Source organism: Mustela nigripes, chromosome 1 (assembly GCF_022355385.1).
Source record: "Mustela nigripes isolate SB6536 chromosome 1, MUSNIG.SB6536, whole genome shotgun sequence".
NCBI classification, from domain to species: domain Eukaryota; kingdom Metazoa; phylum Chordata; class Mammalia; order Carnivora; family Mustelidae; genus Mustela; species Mustela nigripes.
The window spans coordinates 189,668,885-189,695,448 of record NC_081557.1 but is presented as its reverse complement, the minus strand read 5'-3'; the positions used below and the strand labels follow the sequence as shown (position 1 = coordinate 189,695,448).

The following is a 26,564-nucleotide window of genomic DNA, read 5'->3' as shown; positions in this document are numbered from 1 at the left end:
TGATCCATTCATCTGTTGATGGACATCTAGGTTCTTTCCACAGTTTGGCTATTGTGGACATTGCTGCTATAAACATTCAGGTGCACGTGCCCCTTTGCATCACTACATTTGTATCTTTAGGGTAAATACCCAATAGTGCAATTGCTGGGTCATAGGGCAGTTCTATTTTCAACATTTTGAGGTTTGTTTTTTTTTTAAGATTTTATTTTATTTATTTGACAGAGAAAAAGACAGTGAGAGGGAACATAGCAGGGGGAACAGGAGAGGGAAAATGGAACATAGCAGGGGGGACAGGAGAGGGAAAGCCAACTCCCCACTGAGCAGGGAGCCTGATGTAGGGCTCACTCCCAGGACCCTGGGATCAGGATGGAGCTGAAGGCAGTGGATTAATGACTGAACCATCCAGGTGCCCTGAATGAGCTGTTTTTTAAGAATCATCCTGAAAATACAATCTAAATAAAGGAGCATGGCAAATTATCAAAAGAAATCAGTGTAGCTATAGATAGAGCAATGCAGTGAATTTGTAAAGGATGTATTTAAAAAAATGGAAGGAAACTCTCATAGCCAGAAACAGACCAAACACATTATCACAAACCTGGGAGGAAAAGATTAAGAATAATATAATTAAGATTGCAAAAGTCCTACACTGAGACTTTAAAATAAAATGTTAAAAATTCTAAAATGACTTTATAAAATATATTGCTTGTGAGGACATAATTTTAAGATACATAGGCCTTATTTTAATCCTGGCTTTTGTTGCTTCTTTAGCTGTGTGCCCCTGGAAAATTTACCTAATATTACTAATTTATGGCTTCTGCACTTTGTTTTGTTTTGTTTTGTTTTTACGATTTATTTATGTACTTCAGAGAGAGAGTGGGGAAAAGGGCAGAGAGAAAGAGAGAAAGAATTCTCAAGCAGACTCCCTGCTGAACGTGTAGTCCAGTGAGGGACACTATCCCAGGACCCTGAGATAATGACCTGATCCAAAAGTGACAGTCAGGTGTTTAAAGGACTAAGCTGGCTAGGCACCCCTAGTTTCTGCATTTGCAAAATGAAAATAATAATACTTCTACGTTGTTTTTTTAAGGACTGAATAAAATAACATAAATAAAACACTTAGCCCCATATCCACTATATAGTTAGCACATAATGAACATTTGTTTCATTTAAGTGCTTGGAAAAAGAGATGGTATAGCCTCAGAGTAGGAGATACATGATACAATGATAACCACAGGAAGAGAGAAAGCAAAGCAATTCAATTTCCATTTTGTTTCCACTTCTTTAATAAGAAGAATCATCCTCAAACTGGAAATGATAGAAGAGACTTTGTTACCAGGGGACAGAGTTTAAAGTAGAAAAGGAGCGGTGCCTAGGTGGCTCGGTCATTTAAATGTCTGCCTTCAGCTTAGGTCATGATCCCAGGGTCCTGGGATTGAGCCCTGCATTGGGCACCCTACTCTGCAGGGTGGTGGGTGAGGGAGTCTGCTTCTCTCTGTTCCTATGCCCCTCCCCCTGCTCATGCTCTCTCTTTCTCTCAGATAAATAAAATCTTAAAAAAATAATAAAATAAATTAGGCAAGGAAATGGTAAGAGAAACCCAAGTTGCTTTAAATTACCTTTAAATCTAGGGCGCCTGGGTGGCTCAGTGGGTTAAAGCCTCTGCCTTTGACTCAGGTCATGATCTCAGGGTCCTGGGATCGAGTCCCGCGTCAGGCTCTCTGCTCCGCGGGGAGCCTGCTTCCTCCTCTCTCTCTCTCTTTCTCTGCCTGCCTCTCTGCCTACTTGTGATTTCTCTCTGTCAAATAAATAAAATCTTTCAAAATAAATAAAAAATTTACCTTTAAATCTCAAGCACAAATGAAACCTATGCAAGGGCAGTGAAAGAACATCCATGTGCAATTGTGGAGTGGCTATTGGCAAATATCTAGACAATAAGATAAGACTCAGAAAAACTAAACATAGTCAAAAATCTCTCCAATTTTCAAAAGTGAGAGAAAGCAGACTTTGGAAATTATAGCATGTTGTGCTGTATCAGTCTTTGCCACCATCTCCCTGCTCTGTGCTCTGGCTTTTTGTTTACTCTTCTCCTCAAGGGAGAACTCAGCAATGAATCCATCAGGGTCAGGCTTCCTCCCAGAACCAATCTTGTTGAGACAAGATGTTATGTACTGAATGTTTGTGTCCCCCAAATTTCATATATGGAAATCTTAGCAACCAATGTGAATGTATTAGAGATGAAGCCTTTAGGAAATAATTGGGTTATGAGGGTAGAGCCCTCATGAATGGGATTAGTGCCCTTATAAGAAGAGACAGAAGAGCTTGCTCTATATCTGCTCTCCACCATGTGAGGATACAAGAAGACAGTCACCAGACACCAGATCTATTGGCACCTTAAACTTGTACTTCCCAGCCTCTAGAACAGAAGAAATAACTCTTTGTTGTTTAAGCCCCCAACCCATAAGAATTTCTTATAGAAGCTCAAGCTAAGATACAAAATGGATGTTAATCTTTTCTACAGGTGAGAATTAGAATTGAGTCCTTTATGTAGTTCTAACACTCATGACCCTCTTTGCTAAGTGTCCTGTTCCCTACTACCCTCGATGCTTCCTTTCATTCATCTCTGCAAAATTTTAAAAACAAACTTTAAAATGGGTGTTTTGTGGGCATTTTTTCAAATTAAACTAATTATTTGCAGCAACATTGGCTTCACTAAGAACAAATCATGCCAATTTCATCTCCTTTGCAATAGAATTCTTACATTTGTAAAGAATAATCTACATGAAGCAGATGAATTCCAGAAAGAAATAGGATCAGTTTTTCTACGATTTTCTAGGAGAATTGGAGGCTGGATTATAGTAGAATCCAGGGGGTTCATAGTTACACGAACTATATATAAACAGTAAATTAGTATATTGATATCAGCCTCAAGGTAAAGTGCCAACTAAGACATATACTTCACCCCGTCCTTTCTAATTTTTATCAGTGATTTGATTAAGTCACAGAAGGCATTTTTACTAAATGGATAGGCATTTTTATTAACTCTATAGGTGATTCTAACTTAAGGGATATATCCATTTATTGACAATAATTGACAACAATTTGATTAAAAATTTTGTTGAGTTAGAAAAGTATATTGTATCTAACAATATGCAACTTGACAGAAATAAATGTAAGGACTGACAAATGGCTCAAAAATTCAACGTTACAATTTCAGAATGAGAGAGACATACTATAAGAGTAGTTCTTATTTTATAAAATGCCTGTCATAAAATGAAAATGAGATATGGCTGCTAAAATGTAATACATTGAGTAATAGATAGATATCAATATTAAAAAAAAGTACTGTGAATTTTTCTCTCCAAATTCAGAATACTGCATTTTGTCCTGGGCTCTACATTTTTAAAAGATATGACAGGCTGGAATTATCAAGAGGATATCAACAAAAATAATGAAGGGTCTACAAGTTATGTCATTTGAGGATTTTTAGAATTAGCAAAAACTGGAAATGTAAAGGTGTAACAGGAACTTAAAAGCTGTATTCAAATATTTGAAAGATTTCTGAAGAAAGATTAGAATGAACTGCATCGTAACTCTAAATGTCAAAACTAGGACTAAAACTCTAATAGGAAGACAAATTTTAGTCCAGGGCAAATTCCAAGTAAATAAAATTGTAATGGTCTTGCAGGAAAGTAAGCTCCTCATCACTGAGATGTTCCACCTATGGGTTGAAATGACCATCAACACTCATTCAAGCACTATGGAAGAAGCTACACAGTGGGACTTCTAAAGCTCCTATCTATCCCAAACCCAAAGGACCATCAGCATTTCCTTTCAAGAAAGATTTTTGAGTGCGTTTGTTCCCAATGTTTGATTGCACCTAGACAGTTTTCTTTTAAATTGATTTCCTTTCTCTAATAACCAAAGAGAAGGTGTATGTTTAGAATTAAAAGAGACCTTTGTGGAATTATCAATAGGTTTTTATAAATACTAGCCCATCTTTGCAGATACCTCAAAGAATGGAGCAGTTGATCATTCATCAGCTGCGACCTCTGGACTAGTTTCTTTACTTGGAGAAAAATTGAAGTTCCACCCCATCACACTTATGCTTGCTTGACTTCACAACTGCAATACGCCCCTCTAGAGAGAAGTTCATTGTTGGTGTCATAAGCATCGATGGATTGTACCTAAGCTGCTCTCACAGTGATTACACCGTCCCTCACTCCCCTTAAGTTTCATGGCCCAGAGCATGCCCAGGGCTCACTGCAAGCAGACTCATTCTGATCAATGCACCACTAGCATACAGCATGTATTCATAGAGTCAAAGGCAGTCAGGGTCCCAGGGTACTCCAACGGTAGACAGAATTTCAGCTTTATTAGGTAACTGTCAAATTTGCCTTGGTGTCTCTTAAAATTTTAAATCAGTAGAAAATATAAGTGCAGAAAAGCCATGATAAGTTAACTTAGCAATCTGTTGTAATAAACATATGCGCTATGAACATACATTATGGAAATCAGATGGAGAGCCCAGAGAGCGATAATAGAGTAGGAAATGTGAGCATAGTGAGATCGTAAAAATCATAAGTGTTCTATATCAGAGTTTTTCTTTTTAAAGAGCCTGGTCAAGATTTTTGCTTAATATATTTGAGGAGCAACCCACCCTTCTATTTACCACAATGCACTATTCATTCAAAGGGTACAATCATCCAAAGACAGTTTTAAACCCAAGATATCATATACACAAAGAAAGTAAAGAATGGAGGTATTAAATTACAGTGTGGAAGACTATATATAAATAAATAAATATATATATATATGTCTCTGTTTATCATTTATTGTCTCTATTGAGATCCAGACATGAACTTTATGGTCTGACTTTCTCTATCTCTGTATACAAGTCCCACTTGTGTGTACATTCCAAGATATCTTTCTTTAGTCATGAGTTCGAAAAGAGAAGAGCCCACACATACAAGCTTCCTTTTGTAAAGTCTCAATTTAGGGGGCAGGGTCGGGGCGGGGAGCATTATATTAAAAGCTGGTTGAAATACTCTTTAAGTAAAGAAATATGTTGCTTAGGGAATAATAGCCTTAAAAGGCCATTTTATATAGGAGCAGATAATTTCCTTGGCATGACTAAAATAGATGTCAATAGAAACAAAGAAAACCCTGCAAAATAAAGAAAGGGAAAAATTGAGTTTCCACTAGTTTCCACCTATAAAGAAAAGGGCAACAGCAGTTCTAGGAACCTGGAAAAACAGAGGGAATGTGAGAAGCAGGGAAGAAGGCCCAGCAAAATGGCAAGAGACGGACATGAAGAGGAGAAAGAACCAGTGGGAAGTTTCTTGTGGTGGTGTGCCCATGTATCTAAACAGGCGGAAGTTAATGATCAGAATAAATTGTCTCTCTTGTGCTTTAATGAAACATGTGGCCTCCTTCCAAAATGACCCCTTCAGCAAAAGTCTATTCACACAATTGTCTTTTGTAAATTTCAAGATGAAAATTGTGGAATAGGAACTATATTGTCCACTTGGATCAACTCAGAACAGATAGATGGAAATGGAAAAGATTATAAATGAAGAAGATCAATGCTGAATTCATCAGATTCAACAAATTGGAATAAGAAGTGATTAGAAGAAGTGGATTTGGTCTGAGACTCTTTGGAAATATTGATTAGTATTCTATAGACGAAGTTGAGATGGATAAGGAATTGAATCATTTTCATTTAAACATTACACAATAGAATGACCTAAATAGGCTGGAAAACTTGGAAACAGAGTGGCAGCTAAATTCTGGATTAAACAGACAAAAATTGAGTTAAAATATGACTTTTGGTGATATTAAAGTGGAACAGCTGATCCAGCCCTGCCTCTTAGAGATTCTTTAAGGTCTGGCATAGGTAGGAAATGAGGTTAGGGCAAGCTGAATGGAAAAGACTCTGGGTCCCTTTCCCTACTTCAACCAAAGGTCTGATTTTGCATGGTTTCCAAACTGAGATTCCACATTATATTTAAGTTTTAATAAGGGTCTTTATATTAATATATAATATAAATAAATATAATTAAGGTTTCGATACCAAGACTGAAAATATCTAAACATTGGCTGAATCAGACTAAGCAGCACTTAGAATTTGTGATATAATGTGTAATTCTCCAAAGATAAGCAAAATAGAGGGGAAGGATGGCAAATGAGAAGAGTGAGCTGGTGGCCAGTTATGACTGGTTTGCCTCTTCTTCCTGAACACACATCTACCGTTCCAGCCTCTCTTATGATACTGTGACTGTGTGACTGAGTCCTTACAAAATATGAGTGGAAGTAAACTTCACACTCCCAGCCCATTTAAGCCATCCATATTCTTTTCCCTCCTAACTGCTGGGTGTTAATAACCAGGACAACCTTAAAGCTTCAAGTTGAAAATGGCAGGCTTTTAGCCTGAATCTTGGAATGACTGTATAAAAAAATGCACTTCAGCAAACTAGAACTACTTGTAATTTTGTAAGCCATTAAAACATCTTAGGATTCATTTGTCACAGCAGGTGATGTTACCTTGACTAGTACAAACATGTGAACTCTGAACCTACTCTTTTTTCCTCTTTAACCAGTTACCAAATCTTTTTAGAATGTTTCATTAACCACATCAATTAATGTTTCTCAAGAACTGATAGAGTTGATAGTGAAATTGGCATTTATCTATACCAAACCTTAAAATGCTATTTCATTTAGGGTCCATAGAGAAACTCATAAATGCTACCAATTTATCAAAATATACTTTCTGACAAGACTCCTACATAACATTCATAAGGTATTACAGGACACTTGAGAATTATCTACTTTCAAAATTTTTCAGCTATATTTTCTAGCCAATTATTTACTATTGATCCAAGCAGTTTAAAGAAGGTTGAATGATGATGAGCCCTATCCAATAACAGTTTGGTGCCTTAGCAATTATGAAACACTAAGCAACTTGAAAAGTGTTGGTAAATCACCGTTCTTCTTTTGCTGTTGAAGATAGAGCAGAGCAAAATGTTATGCTGGATATTTGGGGTGGTTCAGAAGTTCTATTTTGGAATTTTTTAGTTCCCACTTTCAATCACTACAGCATGCTTATTCTCAGATATCTCTTTCATTTGCAGTAATTCACACTTCTTTAACATGTGAGAACCCTTGCACATAGTCATATATTCTAATTTATATGCTTTTCATGAGGCACATTCAAAATAAACTATCTATGAAATGGTAGGCGACCTTTTGAATTTTTCTTTGCTAATAAATGGAACCCGACTGAAGGGATTAATTGATACTCTGGGTAACATAACATTCGGCAATTTTTTTTTTCCTAGAGGACTCAGGAGAGTGGAAAGCAGTAAAAATTTAAATATGGCTTGTCCAAAGGAAGCTGCTACAATATATAGTGTTTACCACAAGTATAAAATGCAAAATAATGCTTATACATCAGATTGTCTTTGGTGAGATGGTTATTAAAAACCCATTTGAATGTTTGAAAAACTTTATTTCAAGTTTTATCTAATTCTTTGTTATGTGGTCCCAATAACATAGACACAAAATCGATTAAAAAAAAAAAAAGAAAAAGATGTGAAATGATGAAGCAGGTAGATATGGTTTCAAGCTCTAGCTTATACTATAACCTTAACCTGTAACAGCATTTAAATTTTCCTTATGAGGAGGGGGGGTTAAAGAAAGAGGAAGTGACAGACACGAAATTTAACCTCTCCACTTGTCTCAAATTCATACTAATCACTGATTAACTTGACTTCCCTTTCTCAATTTAGTGGAAAAATATATTTTCATTTCTTTTTGTGCTGAAATACAAATAAAATGCTATCTAAGTGGATAGCATGTGATCTCACACTGATCTCAGTTCAGACTGATTGTTTCATCTCTTTACTAAAGAAATACACTTAAAAGCAAATTTAGCTTAGAGGAGTCCAGCAATAATGCCTGCCTAATAGAAACAATTTCTTAGTGCCTTCAACAGGCCCTGATAACAAAGTGCATAACAGCTGCAAAAGAAGTAGCCCATCGAGTGTCTTCTGCTGATGGTGATTGATCTGGTCTTATAATGAAGTGAAAGCTTTTTTAGAGCCAAAGCAATTTTTGCCCACATCCTTTATCAGGAGATACCATAATGAATTGTGTTAGTTGCCAGCATTTATTGAAAATTTCATCTTAGAATGTTGGCCAGATGTCATTATACCAGAATTAAGTGCAGCCTGAGAGCCTTGCTCTAATGTACAGAATCTCTTACCATCCCTGCTCTGGAATTGGTTTGGGTCTGCCTCCAAATATTACAGAGAAGTAAAAGAGGATTTAAACTACAATTGATTAAGTGTTTTATGCACATCATGTCTTATTTCTTCTCTTATAAGAAATTTAATTACCTGAATCCTGTAATGCAGTTTCAATATACGAATGTTAGTCTAATAAGTAAAATAAAAATATTTTTAAACCTTAACTTGATCTCTGGCGTTTCTAAAAATTTAAAAACATTGTAACCTGAAAGCATTACTAAAATAATTTTCAGGTTATTCTGGGTAAAAAAAACTTGAAAGGTATAAGAATTATTTATCATTCCAAATAGTAAATGAGTACTAAAGTCATTGGTACACAGAAAAGCATTTTCACTAAAAAGATTATATCTAATGGATTAGGAAGTCTAATATATTGAAATCATGTGATATATCCTTAAAAACTTTAACGTTATTTCATGTCATCAGACATAATCACTTTCCTTGACTTGATGAATCTTACAGAATTGCTGTCAAGCTATATATGGCTGAGAGATCTGTTTATATGAAACTGATTTGTAGTTTTGCAGCTAAGTAAAAAGATAAATCCATCTGCTGTCTGTCATCTCACCTTTCTTATGAAAGGCTGCAGCATGAAGCCTAGAACATATAAAAAAATCTTTCTTTGGCTGCTTTATTTTCATATATTAGAACCAGAGTTTTCAGCATTTTAGATGGAATGTTCTCTCAACTGTGCTTATAAAAACCATTAATTCTCATTTCTAACATCAGTATATGTAAATTGGCTACATATATTCAGATGCAAAGCAGGTCGCTAGCTTTAGACAAGAGTCATAAAGTGGGAAACATTAGGAGTGAGCACATAGCATGTGGATTCATTTAGCCTGATAACTTAGAATTCCATTTTCTACATAGCAGAAAAGGAAGAGTGAAGTCTTCATCTGAGGTACCTCTAATACATTACGTATATTTCATCTTCAGAGGTGACCATCTAAGTAATCACAAATAATTATATCAAAACTAAGAAAGCTTTCATATTCAAGTATCAGAAGGAATACGTTTAGACAAATAGAAACTGCCATTTCTAAAGCATTCTCTTTTACCAAACATTGGCCATGTGGATTAAATTATGTGCGTGCAAAAGCTTTTGTTTTTTGCAGAGTCTAGTCAATTAACAATTGTCTTTTGGATTAGATTAAGAAAAATAAAATCTGAAAATTCCAGAAATGTAAAGCATTATCATAGTATTTATAATGAGGGTGGTAGTTATAAAGTTTGTCCTGTGGCCTATATATCCATGCCAGATTATGTCTACACAAGGAATTATGAATTGTCATGGATTCAGCCAGTTCATTAGTTAATTGCATGTTGATTTTCTTTCTGTTCTCTGGTCCAAATAATGTTTGTAGAATTATTACATTGAACTAGGGGAATTTATGATTTATTACTCAGTATTAGTACCTGGATCTGTGAATAGGTGTGTGTCCAATCGGTGTGATGCCAAAAAAAGAAACAAACAAAAAAAAACAAACACCTTTTTAAAGTATAACATTTTAAAACAATTTTAATGTACAACTTTCTACTTAATGCTTCCATGCAATGTCAACAAACTAACTCCCTTAGTACCATCCATGAGCACTAGGAGAGTTAAGATTTACAGTTGAATCTTATAGCTCAGAGCATGTTTTGGGGGGAAAAATGCCTCTCTGCTGAGAATAAGATATTTTCTGATACTATGACTTAAGGGAATTGCTATTTGGAGATCTCTACAGGATGTTTCTGCCAGGTAAAGGACAGAGTAGGCTAAGGTGCACACTGGTCTTGGCGTGAAATGTGAGTCTGTCCCCAAAATAATAAACTCCTGGATTTAATACTGTATAAAATACTCTTTCATACAACAAACAACTCTCCTTCTATGGCTTTCCCTAGGGAATGAAACACTATGAAAGAAATAAATTTCCCTCCAACACACACACACACACACACACACACACACACACAGGCAGTGTATGTTCTGATGAGTGAACCCACAGACCTATAGACATACGCACAAAAAAAGGAATATTTTTAACAATCCTTCATTATAAGTGAAAAGCTTTACCCTAGAGCACGATAGCATCCTTGTACAATTTGGGCGAATGTTTCTCTGACTGTGGATATGTATTTTTAATAGCAACCACTGCAGTCTACTTGTCTATTCTGAAAGTTCATTACCATTCTTTTTCCTTCCCTATTTAGAGTATCATGTTTCTTGTACTTTTAATTTTGGTATTTCTTAGCACCTATAAAGGGTAGCAGGTGGTCTCTTTTGGAATCCAAATTCTTCTATTCATATGCCAAGTAAATTCAGAGAGCTGTCTTCTCTCCTCTGCAGCCCCTTCTAAAGGGACCTGCTTTCAGTGGTGGAGGTTACTTGATGTCTCTTCTTGTTCAGGCACTAGTGATTCCACTGAACCTGCCTTTGAGACTGTGAATCCAGAAATAAAGATCCTGCTCATGGGGAAATTTTCAAGATGGCCAGCTCATCACCTGTAAGCAATTTGCAGTTTACAAGGACCTTCATTTATTTCTGGATGCCATATGTAATTCAAAGTATAAAATTGAGGCTCTCTGTTTAATTTTACATTATTTGGTATAAAACTAAAGGCCAGAGATGACGTAGTGTTGGCATAAATCCACTTAAAAGAATGCACTATTAGGGCGCCTGGGTGGCTCAGTTGGTTAAGCAACTGCCTTCAGCTCAGGTCATGGTCCCGGAGTCCTGGGATCGAGTCCCGCATCAGGCTCCCTGCTCCATGGGGAGTCTGCCTCTCCCTCTGACCTTCTCTCTATCATGCTCTCTCTCACTGTCTCTCTCTCAAATAAATAAATAAAATCTTTAAAAAAAAAAAAAGAATGCACTATTAATCTAATTTTGATCTATCTATTCATATGGGGGGGGGGGGAATCCCAGTCTAATCTACCTCATATCTACATACTTGTATTTCAGAATATCTTTCTAAAATATCAAATGCAAAGAAAAATTTTTTATAATGATTCCTCATTTATTTCTATAGTGGCCAATATCCTGATGAGATCTATAATATAAGATAGGCTACATTATATTGAAAATTTCTAACTCAAAGATTCTTAGATACTACATCTCTCCTTGGTGATGTCTGAATTCCACCCCTTACTGGCTTAGCCACATTTGACAAAGTTTCATATCTCAGCAGTATTTTCTCATTTGAAAATCCACTTTTTCTGGCTTGATCACCACAAGTTACTAGCTTTTATGAATTATAATTTTATGAATCTATATGAAAATACTAATTCATCAGTGTCTAATTCATCAGCTAAATTCACAGGTCATTTGCAAGCAAGGTCACTGCTAACCCATAGAACATTGCTGTGCAAATCAGGAAAAGTTTGACTCTTTTATAAAAACATATCTCTGTCATGGTTTAGTTAGTAGGAAGCATCTTCACATTGGTTTAAAATAGCTCAGCTCACAGGTCATATTGCTGGTAAGAATGAGCTGCTTCAGAAATCTTTACCCTTAGTCACATGAAGACTAAGTGTTAAGAAACTAGAAATCAGTATAAATATATGTATGTGTGTACATATATATGTATACATATGTGTGAGTGTGTACATTTATGACAGAATGAGATGGTATACAGGTTTAGATAGAGATGCAATGGGGAAGTTCAATTCATATCAATCATGGAGACGACCAGGGACAGGTGGTTCAAGCAGAACCAATATGTATGCATTCATACACACACACACACGTAACAAATATGTACATGAATAAACACACAGGAAAACTCATCACTACTTCTAGAAAAATTTGTCGAATCATACTTTCTGGTTTACATCCCAACCATGACATTATTTTTGTATATAAGTCATGGTTTCATTGGAGAGTCAATAACAAAATTTCTTTTCTTCTTTGGTTCTTAAAGATTGAAGGGCCAATTAATGATAGAGGCATTTGTCATAGTAGTAGTGCTATAGAATTTTGGTATTATTTGGTCATGGAGAGTGGTATGCGGAAAAGACATTTGCTCCCTGTGATCAATAGCTTTTATATTCAGTGTAATATTTCTAAACAAAGAGAAATATTACACTGAATATAAAAGCTATTGATTACAGGCGGAAAATACACTTACCAATTACTGCCTTAAAGAAGAAGAATATAAAGTGCTCTCCAGCTGAAGTGGTTACAGCTGGTTGCATACAATAAACCACCACACCGGTGTTCCTCAGCTCACATAGCTTATCAGAGAGGTTCCAGATTCTTCTTAAACAAATGCTTGCATGTTTATTTTTTCTCTTAGCTTAAAATCTGTGGTAGAGTTTCAGCAAAAATAAGTAGGAAAACGTGTGGCAGGGATGCCTGCCGAGAGATTGGCTCTCTAAAGAGCCTGCTATGTAATCAGCTAAAGCAGTTAGTGGCTTTTTACAGCTTCAAAGCTGCACTTTTTCAGAGGTTGAGTTTTTCAGTCCGTGTATCCTTCCCATAATTTGTAAGAATGCCAGGGACACTGGAACACTGCTTTGGTAAATGAGAACTTTAAATATCACAGTTGATCTAAGCCACCTTTCAGCTTTACATTCAAATGACCATATTCAAATAGGCCCTCTTAGATTAACAGATTCTGTGGTCTGTTTGCACGCCTTCGATCAACCCACCATCTTTGTACCCAGTAATCAGCCTACAGTATGAGACCTCACCCTTTCCCACCCTTCTCTTTGGGAGAGAAGAAAGATCCCTTCCGGGACTCCATATCCATCTTATTGATTGCCTTTCCAAGCTGCAAAGAATCCTTTTCTTTCTTGGCATTCCATTTAAATGTTGTATACTTTTGGCAATGCCATCAACAGCTCCCCAGAGGGCCTGCCATGCCTGAGAGAAGGGCAAGGCTATCCAAAGAAAGATGAGAGTGAAAAATCTAAAGTTACTACTCACCCACACTGGGCCCAGCCAATGACTAGTTTCTAACTAACAAGCAGCTCTTTCAGATTCCACTGTGTCTGTCACACACTGCATTTCAGGCCAGAGATTGCTCTCACTACTCCTCTTCTCTCGCACAAACTGCTGTATGTCACAGTCAGACTCTGGAAATGTGCAGCTCGCAGAGCTACAGAAACCTAAAAGATAATAATAAATAAGTATTTTTAAAGAAACCATCTTTTCACAGGAACTCTCACCATTACCATACCCAGTACATATGTGGGACAGCAGTGTTCTACTCCACCCCACACTTCCTCAGAAACAAGGTAATCCTGGTCTCCCTTGTGGTAGCTAAACAGTAATATATCAGAGATGCCCTACTTGCCATCTGGCTTTCTGACAGGCTTTGGGTTTTAGATCAAGCATGAAGCATGAAAAGTTGTTAATATCAAAAATCTGACAAAGTACTCCTTTAATATTTGCAAGTTTCATTTATTTTAGACAATGTGTTAGATAAATGAAATTAGGCCTTCAACACATCTTCTCTGACATATATCGATATTTATACCTTTCTCAAGAGTTTCTTTGCTCTTAATTTCTGTGTGATAAGACCAAAGAAATTTCTTGGGAATTGTTGTTCAACTCAGACCATTATGTAAAAACACTTCAGTTAATTAAAAGGTTTATATCTGATGTATAGAAAAGAAAACGGAGGGGCATCTGGGTGGCTCATGGGTTAAAGCCTCTGCCTTCAGTTCAGGTCATGATCCCAGGGTCCTGGGATCAGGCCCTGCATCAGACTCTCTGCTCAGCAGGGAGCCAGCTTCCCTTCCTTTCTCTCTCTGTCTGCCTCTCTGCCTACTTGTGATCTCTGTCAGATAAATAAATAAAATCTTTAAAAAAAAAGAATAAGGAAAGAAAAAAAAGAAAGTATTACATTTAAACTGGAGAGTTAGACCAGCAATAGGACATAGATTTATCCAGGTGAGAAAAAAAAAAAATTCATACACCACAGCAACTAAGCAATATTTATTTTTATGGCATGATACACAGAATATATAAACCATTTTCTTTGAGATAGAGATTGACCAAAGAAAATATTATCCTCATAGTTTTTCCCTACACAGGTAATAATTTTTAAAGTGAAAAGAACAGATCTATAAACCAGTAGAAATATCAAACTATTTCTCTGAAAATTGGTTTTTTTTAAAAAGCATCTAAAAACTTACACTGAACCTATCTGAAATACAAACAAATAAATAGGAATTACTTTTTAAGCTTTCTCTCTCTTGCTCACTTTCTCTCTCTCTCTCTGTCTTTTTCTCACTTTTAGACAGCACAATTTTATTAAGGAACACTGATGATAGAGAGATGATAGATAGATAGATAGATAGATAGATAGATCAAAGCAAATTTTAAAATGTTATGGCTTTAGTAAATCTCCTACAGTGGGAATCTTAGATCTCCAAAGAGATTGAGGTTTTGAAATACTCTTATCAACTTTTAAGATCAGAGATGCTATGTACACACAGACTAGCTTTGGGCACTATTCTGAATTTAACTGATTTGAAGGAGGCTCAACTACAGACAGACAGCGGTTGTTTCCAGAATTGCAATTGCATTTTCAGTGATGATTTCTACTCGTCACCTACCATGCACCAGTTATTAAATACAAAACCATTGCCCTGAAGAATCTGTTCACAATCTCTGCAACAGTGGCATCTGCAGAGGGGAGCACCAGGCACTTGAAACTCATTAAAACATACTTGAGATTGACAAAGAGTAGAGAACATCTGTCAGACTTGGCCAAGATTTCAATCAAGTGTGATGTTGCTGTGTTACTTGACTACATTGACTTAATAAATGAGTTGGTTGCTGTCAGCACAAGGAAAGTTTGGTTGTAATTACTATCCTGTCCCTTTTTCTTTTTTTTCTTTTCCCTGAAATGTTCTTTCACTTAAATCTTCATGTTCTACGTGAAATGTATGATAATGAATTTGATGAAATAATATACCATTTTAAAAAGGAATGCATGGCTCCTTTTCAGCTGACTGATTTAACAAGAGGACTACTTCTTTAAAGAGCTTCCAAGTATACACCCTTGACAAGGTAGATAAAATCACATCCACCCCCACTCTATAGAAGTGCCTCCAACTACAAGTCTAGAAGAATGGCGTTTTCACTTTGATATACAGATTTAATGACTATAATAAAAGTCCATGTGTATAAGATTGGAGGGGAAAGCAAAAGCTTTTCTCCATACCAAAAAGCCATTGATCTTCAAGAAATAATGCCTAACCTTGCACAGCATTTTAAGCCTATGTTTGTTTACATTTCACATTTAATCCCAGAACAATGCATTTTTCAGATGATTAAGCAGAGACAGAGATTCACCAATCTGCCCTAGTGACATAATTACTAAGCAATTCAATTGGGATCCCAGGTCTAAGTCTGAAGCTTTTCCACTCTGTTGCATTTGTAACATTTGCCTTTTTTTTTTTTTTTTACATTTGCCTTTTATAAATGTTTATTGAGGGCTCAGATTTAAGTAATAGATGTTTGCTTTGACTACTATTATTCCTAGAAGATTAAAAGTAATCATTTTTTCTTGCTTACAGGATAGCACCATTGCTTAAAGATGGAAGGGTGTGAAATCTAGTCTCAGAGACCAGACAAGTTCAGCAGAATTTAGAAGAAATGATAATAATTCAATGAGCACAAGCCAGACTCAGAGCAAAACTAATTCTAATCTCTTTATCTGAAACACTGGAACATCCATTTACTAGAGCTGGCAAATTTAGGCTCACCAACTAGCGTTGTGAGGGACAGTGGAAGCTGACTGACTACCACCAACTATGTGCACCCGTCTATTGATGGGGTATAGACCCTCTAGTTTGGTGGTATTTGCTCAGCAGGAGTGTACAGGTGTCTTATAGTAAAGGGAAGGATGTCTCTTACATGTAGTTTCTTCCATAGGCAAAGCATTAGCAACTGTACCGAGGAAAATCCCATAGTTTGTACATTAATAATAATTTTAATAATTAAATTTTCTCTTTGCCCATTACCAGCAATTAAAACTCTACATTGGCTCACACTTAATAGGTACAAACCCCAAATTTGATTAATGTTAAGCCTCCATTTCTGTTACCTTTACTCATCTAGAACTTAAACCCACTGAAACTCTCCAGCTTTGATGCCATTAGTCAGTCAGCCTACAGACAGTACTTGGACCAAGTTTGTATTATAAATAGGATGTTTTTATAAAGACTGTCCCCTACTGAAGGTCAAAGTAGTTGCAAAATTAACATCACCATAGTTGAGATGAGCTGCATAGCTAAGATTATCATAGTGTTAGTAAAAATAGGTCAGCCACACATAAATGTGTGAATTCTGCCTCTTCTGAACTCCTTTAGCATTTTATTTTTATCTCTCATATGGCACTTATCACTTTCTACCTTGTATTATAATTATTTGTATGCAGGTTTTAGCTCTCATATTATCATAAGATCACAAAATTCTTTTTGTTCCCCACAACACTTAGTACCCTGTCTTGCACATAGTAGGCACTCATTACTGTTAATTGTTTGAAAGAACCCATGACTAGGTAAAGAAAAGAGTAATGTTTTAAAGCTGCTTTTAGGGGGTGCCTGTGTGGCTTAGTGGGTTAAAGCCTCTGCCTTGGGCTCAGGTCATGATCCCACCCTGGGATGAGCCCTGCATCCGGTCTCTGCTCAGCGGGGAGCCTGCTTCCCCTTCTCTCTCTGCCTGCCTCTCTGCCTACTTGTGATCTCTGTCAAATAAATAAATAAACACCTTTAAAAAAAAAAAAAAAGCTGCTTTTAAGGGCGACTGGGTGGCTCAGTCTAGTCGTTAAGTGTCTGCCTTTGACTCAGGTCATGATCCCAGGGTCCTGAGATCAAGCCCTGCGTGGGGGTCTCTGCTCAGTGGGGAGTCTGGTTCTCCTTTTCGCTGCTTATATTCCCTCTCTCACTGTGCACAGACGGCTCCAGCTGTACTAAAACACTTTTACTTCTCTGCTGTCTTTTACGTCCAGGTTTCCTTCATCTTTCTGAGCATCCCTCCTCCCTGTGGCCTAAGTTTTTTACTGACTGCTAAACTGACTCCTTTTTCAAGTCTCGAGTTAATGATCCTTCCTTCTGGAAGCCTCCCCTAACCCTCTAAAACCATCCTGCTGTATCTTGTTGCTTCCTCTATCATAGCACATATCACACTTAATTTCCTTCACACTGGCAGATGGGCAGATAAGAATGTGTCTGTCAGACCAGGACAACAGCTAAGGTCCTTTTCCAGGAAAATCCAGGCAAGCACACTCAGTCTAGCAATGGGGCCTGAGTATCCTGTGTGAATGACCTCTCTATGAACTGATAGGTATTGTAGTTTATATGATTCACAGGGCTAACAGCTGACAGCCACTTGAAAACATCCTCTTGGACATGTTCTGTAAACATAAATAACAGAGCACAGACTTTTGCATACAAGTCATTTGATGAAGGTTTTTCAGTTTAAAATAAATAGAATGCCCTAAAACAAAACAAAACAAACAAACTGCAGGCCCAATAGCTTACTTGATACAGGGGTAAGAAATCTACTTTATTACTAATTACTTTTTAGGGACATTCCCCTGTATGCTGAATGTTATAGATAGAAGACAATCATAACTTCTCTCTGCAGTAAGAAAAATAGGGGAGGATAAGCTGCATAAAGAGGTGTCACTGATGGAGTTGGGTTTACCCAAATGAAGAAAGGGAGGAAGCTCATGTCAGAAAAGAAAGCATGAGCACAATTCTAGAGAGACAGAAAGGTGTTCATGACCAGAAAATCATGGCTTATTGTAAAAGGCAGGTATGGGAGAAGCCAAGTGCATGCAGGAGATGAGGTTAAAAAGATAGGTTAATTTGACATTACGTATAGCTTTGACAGCTACATCAAAGGGGTTTGAACTCAGTTCTGTGAGTTAGAAGTTATCATCCCAAATTGCCAAACAGGAAGCCACATAAGCCAATTTGTAACTTAGAGAAACAATTTTGGTGATGCGCTAATGAATGAAAAAGAGAGAGGGAAAAGAAAGCCTGGAGGCAAAAAGGTCTAGTTGGGATGTCGTTTCTATGATTTGAGTAACCAGTTCAATAATTTAAGAACTGCATATCTGTAAAGTTCAAAATAAAAGTTAATTTAAAACTATTATGTCAATACAATTGAATTCAATAATCTTTAAGGCAGCACATATAGAGGGAGTTTTTTTATATTACTTCGCTCCAAGTAATTCAGGTAAAATTAATGTATAATTTGAGCATAATGACCAAACCCACTAATGAGCTGATTGCAGGCTTTGTGTTCCTAGCTTTGAGAAGATGGATTACAGTTGCATCTAAAGGAATAAGACCAAAACAATGTTGGACCTGTGGAGATGCAGTACAGATGGTAATTTACTGAAATAAGATGGCTTATTTTTACTCAAATATATAAAAAGCCACAATTATTAGTCAAAATTGGTATCTAATTGAAACCTATAGGTGGCAGTTTAATGTTATTGAGATGAAGTTCATGATCAAAAAAAAATTACAATGGAAAGGAATATGAGTTACAATATTTCTTTTCAAGTCAGTTATAGCATTTATAATTTCTATTTAACTTAATTACTTTTGTATCAGAATCCCAAAATTTTGCTGTGTTTAACTCCATGCCATGAAAGGGGTTCCTGGGTGGCTCATTTGGTGAAGTGTCTGCCTTTGGCTCGGGTCCTGATCCCAGGGTTTTGGGATCAAGCCCTGCATCTGGATCCCAGCTCAAAAGGGATCCTGCTTTTCCCTCTGCCTGCAGTTCTCCCTGCTTGTGCTCTCTTGTTCTCTCTCTCTCTCTGTCAAATTAAAAAAAAAAAAAAAATCTTTAAAAATAAATAAACACACACACATGGGAAATTGGGTGGTATAAGACAGTCTTCCTTTTTTATCAGCTACCACTGAAAGAACATGGCTATGGTGCTGGAAAGGTTATGTGTTACTGCAACTCAAGCCAAAGAAAAAGAAGCTCTGCAAGCATAATAATGCAGAGGAAATAGGACAAAAGGAGTTCAGTCTTGACAGAGCAATCTCCAGTCAGCAATCCCTTACACTTTAGCTGGATATGAAAACATTCTTCTCTTTCTGGGAGTATTATATTTACAGCAGCTACCCCTGCCTTCTTTTCCCCTCACCCCAAAGTAGATGATAATGGGCCTGTGAACCTGCAACAGTATGAAGGGAAATCATTGTATATGCTTGGAGGGAAAACCCATGTATCAGCTTTATAAGCTTGCTATCACAGAAGTTTCTGTCAATTTTTAAATAAACGTTACTAAGTTTGCCTACTTGTGGATCCACTTGAGTATAATATACAATAGTCTTAAACTATTTGATCCTCGATAATTGGAACACTTTCCACAGTAACTAACTCTTAAAGTTGTCTGGTGGTCAGAATGGATGAAAGCAGGCAGCCTCTTTTTCCCCCCTATAGCATCATTCCAGGATGGAAAAATATTCATCCCAAGAATTCCTTATTCCTGACTGGAGAAGGTAAAGAAAGCTGTCATCTGGTATGTCACCCATGTTTAAGATGATAGTTACCGTAAACAAAAGATCAATGCAAACTGATTTCAATGGATTACAGGTTATAATTTACTAAAGACAGGTCACACTGATTTTTTCCCTAAGTGAATTAAGCCTGTGTGTCATATTTGGCCTTAATATTCCCTACCATCTTGGACCGTAAGAACCATGCTCTAATAAAACATATTCTTTATATCTTCCTTAGGTATCTAAATCATCAATCCATCATCACTCTCAGGACCAAAGCTTTGCTCAGGAAGTACCAATGATAACCATAGCCCATTTATAAGTTACAATAATAGTCGATACAGTGACCCATTAATAAAATAAAAATTAGTTAATATTTACTGACTAATTCCTATGAGCCAGACATTGTTCTCAGCACTGGGAAATAGAACAATGTATATACACTAAAGTCCCTATACTCATGGTTTATGTAACATAAACTCAGCTGGTGATAAAGACTGTAAGGTGAGCATGCTATCTTAGTCAGGAATGCCCCCTTCTAGGAGGTAGCAGTACACTAGAGATATGAGGTAAATATTTAGAAGAAAACTGTTCTGAATGAGGGGTCTAGCGAGCACAGACACTCTGAGACAAGATCACATTAGATATATTCAAGGAATGGCAACTGAGCTAACAGAGCCAGAGAAGAATGTTCAAGAAAGTGTGGTAAGAAATCAGATTGGAGAGGAAGCTGGGGAAATGATCCTGTTTGGTACACAGTTTGTCATGAAGACTGGATTTCATTGTGTGACAGAAAGCCAGTAGAGGGTTTTAAGCAAGGAAGTGATATCATATATTCCTTAAATTTATCCATGATAACTCAACTCAGCAAGCTTCTATAACCATTAACATGAAAATGGACAGTCTTACTTTCAAGGACTCAGAAGGTATTTCCACAGAAGGAAAGTGATATAAATAGGATTCCTTTTTCTACCCATCTTTTTTGAAGCTGGGAATGTATCAAAATCCAAGTTAAGGTGGCATAACTGGTCGAATTATAATAATGAGAAAGAGATGTTTAATTCATACATGAGGATCTGTTGGAAAGGAAGCAACCTTGCAATATGAATGTTCTAATTGTCTTCTAGATATTCAGTCATTGTGATCCAAACTCATCCCCCACAGTCCTAAGCTTACCTACAGAGAAAGCAGATAAATTTAAGTCATAAACAACCAGTACCACAGAAGACTGGAAGAAGAGAGAATTATTTTAAAGAACAAAATGGGTTTCCACACCTCCTCCCCACTTCCTTGAAAAGTCACATGGGAAGACCTCAGCCCTGAGACTGCAGTACCCTATACTCAATGGAATTAAGAGTAATTCTAAAGAATGTTAGGGGCATTCTGACTCCCACATATACTCTGACTCCCCCCATCCTAGTTAACATTGGGTTAAATGATCATATGTCTGAATTCCCTATGTGTGTTTGACCAATTAACCCAAGATGTGTAATGATGTTCTATCCTGTACATGTATTAAAGTTATACTCAAAACTGAGAACTTTTAGCTTTTTTCTTTCCCAGATTAAACAAACAAGCCAGCAAACAAAAGTCTAAGAAACCTGAGTGAAAATGTTTCCTGAAGCTACTGTAGAGTCAAATTGAGAAATTGACTGGGGTAGTGAGCCACACTTGAACGAATGAGGGGTCTTTGTTTGCTTTAACTAATGAACCTAGACTTCTTAGAAGATGGCTCATATCTATAGAGAGTGAGAAATCACTCATTCTTGATGTATAAAATAGCAAAGAAGAAGACATTTAGTGTAAATGTAAAGGACCAGAGAAGGAGACCAAAAAGAAGTTCATTTCATTTTTTCTTTTTTTTTTTAAAAAAAAGATTTTATTTATTTTTTTTAAAAAGATTTTATATATTTATTTGACAAAGAGAGATCACAAGGAGGCAAAGAGGCAGGCAAAGAGAGAGGGGGAAGCAGGCTCCCTGCAGAGCAGAGACCCCAACCTAGAGCTCGATCCCAGGACCCTGGGAATCATGACCCGAGCCGAAGGCAGAGGCTTTAACCCACCGAGCCACCCAGGTGCCCCAGAAGTTCATTTCTTGATGAAAGAAAACAAACATCATCAGGAAATAATACATATAACATAAACCATGCAAACTCAATGAAGGTTTTAAGAAAGAAATAATTTAATACCAAACACAAAATTTGTGGAAATATTTAGTGAAAAGAATGACCTGGTTGCATCAGCGAATGCAGTTGAGATAAGTTTTAAAATTACTTTGTCAGCAAAGTAATTTTGCCTCCTTCCAAAAGAGCAATGCATAAAAGGAAATAGAGGATTCTTGCTGAGGTAAATTGTCACCTAGTTCCGGAATCCAGGCCTGGAAAATGTAATGAAAATCAAATGTATTTAGAAGCAAAAATATACTGTATTATTTTAAAGTGGGCCAAGACTATACAACACAAGTTCTACTAGAAAATTCTGAAATGTTCTAAGAACTTTCCAAATTGCTCAGTGCTCTCCTTCAGAGAATCACTATGCCTCTAGGAGAATCCTGTTCCAGTGAGTACAATGACTCAACTTACCAAGACAAATTCTATGGCAGTTTCTTCTAGCCACAGGGATGCATTCTCCAGCAGAACAATCCACTGGGCCTGCATGCTCCCATCAGAAGGGAATCTCAAAGACTTTCTGCACTTCAACTTCCTGGCTTAACTGGGAAAATAATTCTATGGCCACCTGTGGTGACATTCCTACTCCCCTGCATTTGAGCTTAGATCTACTTCTCTAACTGGACTTTGAGGAACAGAAAAAGAGTTTTGTTTCTTCATCTTTCAACTATTGCTATCACCACATGTGAACAGATGCCTCTTATTTGGGAACACAAATGAAATAGCTTTGATACTCCAAGAATGGGTAATTTATTTTAAGGAATAAAATAAGTGAGAAATTATATCCTTACATTTTATTACAAATATAACTTAAAAAAAGTAAATAACCAAAAAGTAATAAGAAATTAGAAATAGACAAATAAATATGTGTTCCATGAGCAAAGACTATAAACAATAGTCAGACCATCCTTTCATTAAACTCTGCTCACATCTATATATATCACCCCAGGACCCCAAAGACCTTACCACCTCTCTCTCTATACCATGCTTATTGATCACACTCCTAGCTTCTAATAATGTTGATATTCCAATGTCCTCTTTTCAAGTGGAAATCAAGAATTTTTTTCTATTCAAGTATCCAGTATCTTGATTCATCACTTTTAGGAAATAACCATCTTTCTCTCTCCTTTTTAACCATATGTAAAACAAAATTCATAAATTTGGCTAAAGTCAAAGTGCTTTGACAAAGATTGATGACAAAAATCCCTGCAGAGCCTTTCCCCACATAAATTATTATGTAAATTCTTGAAAGTATACGTTTATATAAATAAATATGTGGAAAGGAGATTTGGATTTTTTGACTTTCTTTCATTATTTATTTATGAAGCATCCAAAATTAGATAAGTTTGATGAATTTACTGTTCCTGTTCCCTAAACATATGCTATAAAATTGGGTGATTTGGTGGTAAAACACTATGCATGAATTTTTCAATGTAATTTTTCAAGCTACCACTGGTTACATATCAAGATTCTTTCTCTTTTTTTTTCCCCCATTACATGAGTTTGCTTCACTCTGAGTTGAATATTTGTTACAAAATTACATGACCTGTGTAATATATAGAAGTCATGATTTATAAAACCTTATGTTAACACTGCATATGAAGTAAGTACAAATATAATTATAAATGTAATTTTAGTTTTATTCTCTATACCGGACTACAGTATCTGTGAGTAATCTATTTCAAAACTAAAGATCAACCCAAATCCCTTCTACCAACTCTGTGCCTATATTTTAAGTATTTATTTAATGTCATTGTTCAGTAAGGGACCTAGAGACCTTTCATTCTAGGTGGAAAAAAAATGCAAATCTGTTAGTTATTTGCTAAGGTTCCTAAGAACGGTGAAAACACACAGGCATTTGCAACTGTGAATTTCCCAGCAAATATAAAATCTTTGTCTTCTGGCATATTTGCTTAACTGAACAAAGTTTACACAGCCTGAAGAGGATTAACATTAACAATAATACAAAATTAAACCTTTGACATTCCTCCAGCTCATTTCTATGGTTGTCTCTTATTTTCCCACATCAATTTCCCCAACATGATCATAAAAGAAGAGGAGGAGGAGGAGGAGATACCTGACAGTGTTCATGAAACTCCTCTGAGCATTAATGATTACAGTTACATTTATTTTCCGTGCATTTATTTATTTAGGAACATTATTTAGGACCAAAAATGGGTACTGTGTCACATACTAAAAAGACAATGATAAATTTTTTTTAAAACACTAGTCCAGTCTTTATGGTTTCTGTTTTGTGAGGGAGTGGGAGAGATGAAAGGATAAGTTATGGATGGAAAATGCAATATTATAAATGTTATACAAGTGCAATGGCAGTATGTAGAAAAGAACCAGCATATCTGGGAAAATCTAAGAATTCATGAAGGAGGTGAAATCTGAACTGGCTTTTAAGCATCAGTAGACATTTCTCAGTCCGGACATTCTCATCTGGACTGAGAAAACATTCTACACAAGGCAGCTTACACACATACACACACACACACACACACACACACAAGAGGTCTAGTAAAAACACATTTGATGTACCTGAAATAAAGTAGATACAAATGAGAGGGGTGGCAAGAAAGGAAGCTATAAATATATTTTTGCTATCAAGATTAGAAAGTTGAGACTCAATGGTACAGATCCAGCATAATTGATTTAAGCATTTCCCTAATGGTTAGGAATATACAGTATTTCCAACTTTTCCTACATATTAGGCAGAGTGTGATGAATACCTTTCTGTACATATCTTTGACTACACCTCTAGCTAATTTTTAAGGATCTGATTACCAGAAACTAAATCAGCAAAATAAATGGCACACTCTTTTTATGCATCTTGTAACATTTGCCATATTTATTTCTAGAAAGATGCCAATTTATCAGCAGCATGTAAGAAAATCAGTTTCACTATCCCCTTTGCCCAAACTAAATATCATCATTTAAAAAACATTTGCTGGTTGTATGAGTGGAGACCAGGATTAGATTTTAGAGCATTATGAATATAAGGATCAGGAGTTTAAATTTAATTCTGAAGTAATGAGAAACCCATTAAAGATTTTTGATCATGGAGGCAAAGTAGTTAGATCAGCCTTTTTAAAAAGATAAATTTTGGCAGGAAGAAATGGGATAAGATATTGACTTTCCTTGAGAACCCACCCAATTTCATAAGCAGAGAGGCTCTCGTAAGCCTGATATAGCACTAACCAATAGAATTTTCTGCAAAGAAGGAACTGCTCTACCAATATGGTAGCCACAAGTTGCTTTTAAGTACTTAAAATATAGCTAGTGCAACTGAGGAACTGAATATTTTATTTTTTTTTATTTTTTTTACTGAATTGAAATCTAAATCACCCCCTATAGCTAATTACTATCCTATTGGACAACATAGACTACAGTATTATCTAATCAAGATATAGACATCAAGATAGGGAAAAAAAAGAGAGAGCAAAAACAGATTGAGTGAACAAATTTAGTGACTATGTGGTTGTGCAAAGTGAGGGAGAGGGAGAATCCTAACTGATATCAAGATTTAGAATAAGAGGAAGTAACATCTGCTCATGCAACCTGGAAGACTGGAAGAGAGGAAAGAAAAAGAGTCAGAGAAGATTTCTCCTCTCTCTTTCCCTCTCTCTCTTTTTCTCCCTCCCTCCTCTCCCCCCTCTTTATTCTCCTCCTTCCTCCTTTTAACAGACATCTCCTAAACTTGTCAACAGGACATTGGAAGTGACAAAAAGATTTAAACCGACCAGGAACCATGGTTTCATGTTTTCCCTAGTTGTATTGATCTATATAAAAATGTGATAAGCTGTTGGAACTTAACCTATATATCAAACCTGCAAATACAAGCTGGTACTTCTCATTGTCAGAAACTCCGATGAAAAGAGAACTGTCCTTAACACCAGAGAAAACTAACTGAATTCCAAAAGTAAGACAGGTTAAATATCCTGACTCCACAACTTAATGGCAGTATCTATGTGAGACATTACCCATCACACTGTAACAGCAACTAAATTAATCAAAAGTGTAAGTATAAATGTAAAAGAATAAATTTTAATGAGGGAACCCTGCCAAACATCCAAATATTGTATATATAAAACAAAACAATCACATCAGGCTATTAGTTAAATCTGTGTTGATGGAAAAACTATGAAGGATAGTAAAAAAGTAACTAGCACTTCACCTCCACCTTTGTATAATTTTCCTCAACTTTAAGATTTCATCTTAAACTCAGCTCTTCAGAAGAACTGATTCAATGCTCCTCCCTCCAATAATTATTCCCAAGTCTTTTCTTATTCATAATACTTGCCATATTATTCATTGATTTGTTTGTTCATTGTCTCTCTCCATAAATGCTAAGATCTATGACAGTCTGTTTTGGCTTATCAGTTTACCAGTATTTAAAACAGTGTCTATTATATATAAGAGATGTTCAGTAAATACTTTTGGATGAATAAGTAAATCTTATACTTTTAAACTTAATTCACTTAGATACCAGGTATCTTTTACACAATGAATAAAAGACCTAATAGACTAGGAGAAATTTCCGCTAAGATCAAAGCGAGCCTGCTGAAGTTGGTTGACCAAATGAATTCTCACCAAACAAAAACGGGCCTTGAAGTTTCAA

The 26,564-nt window shown here is 36.2% G+C and overlaps 1 long non-coding RNA gene across 1 annotated transcript in view; it reads right to left on the bottom strand.

Annotated features, from left to right (window-relative positions):
* LOC132014572 (uncharacterized) overlaps positions 1 to 26,564 on the bottom strand; it is a 362,056-nt gene that overhangs the window by 133,500 nt on the left and 201,992 nt on the right. Inside the window, exon 2 of the long non-coding RNA XR_009403323.1 lies at positions 13,216 to 13,397. This is a non-coding gene — a long non-coding RNA (uncharacterized LOC132014572). The remainder of the gene's footprint in view (positions 1 to 13,215; positions 13,398 to 26,564) is intronic.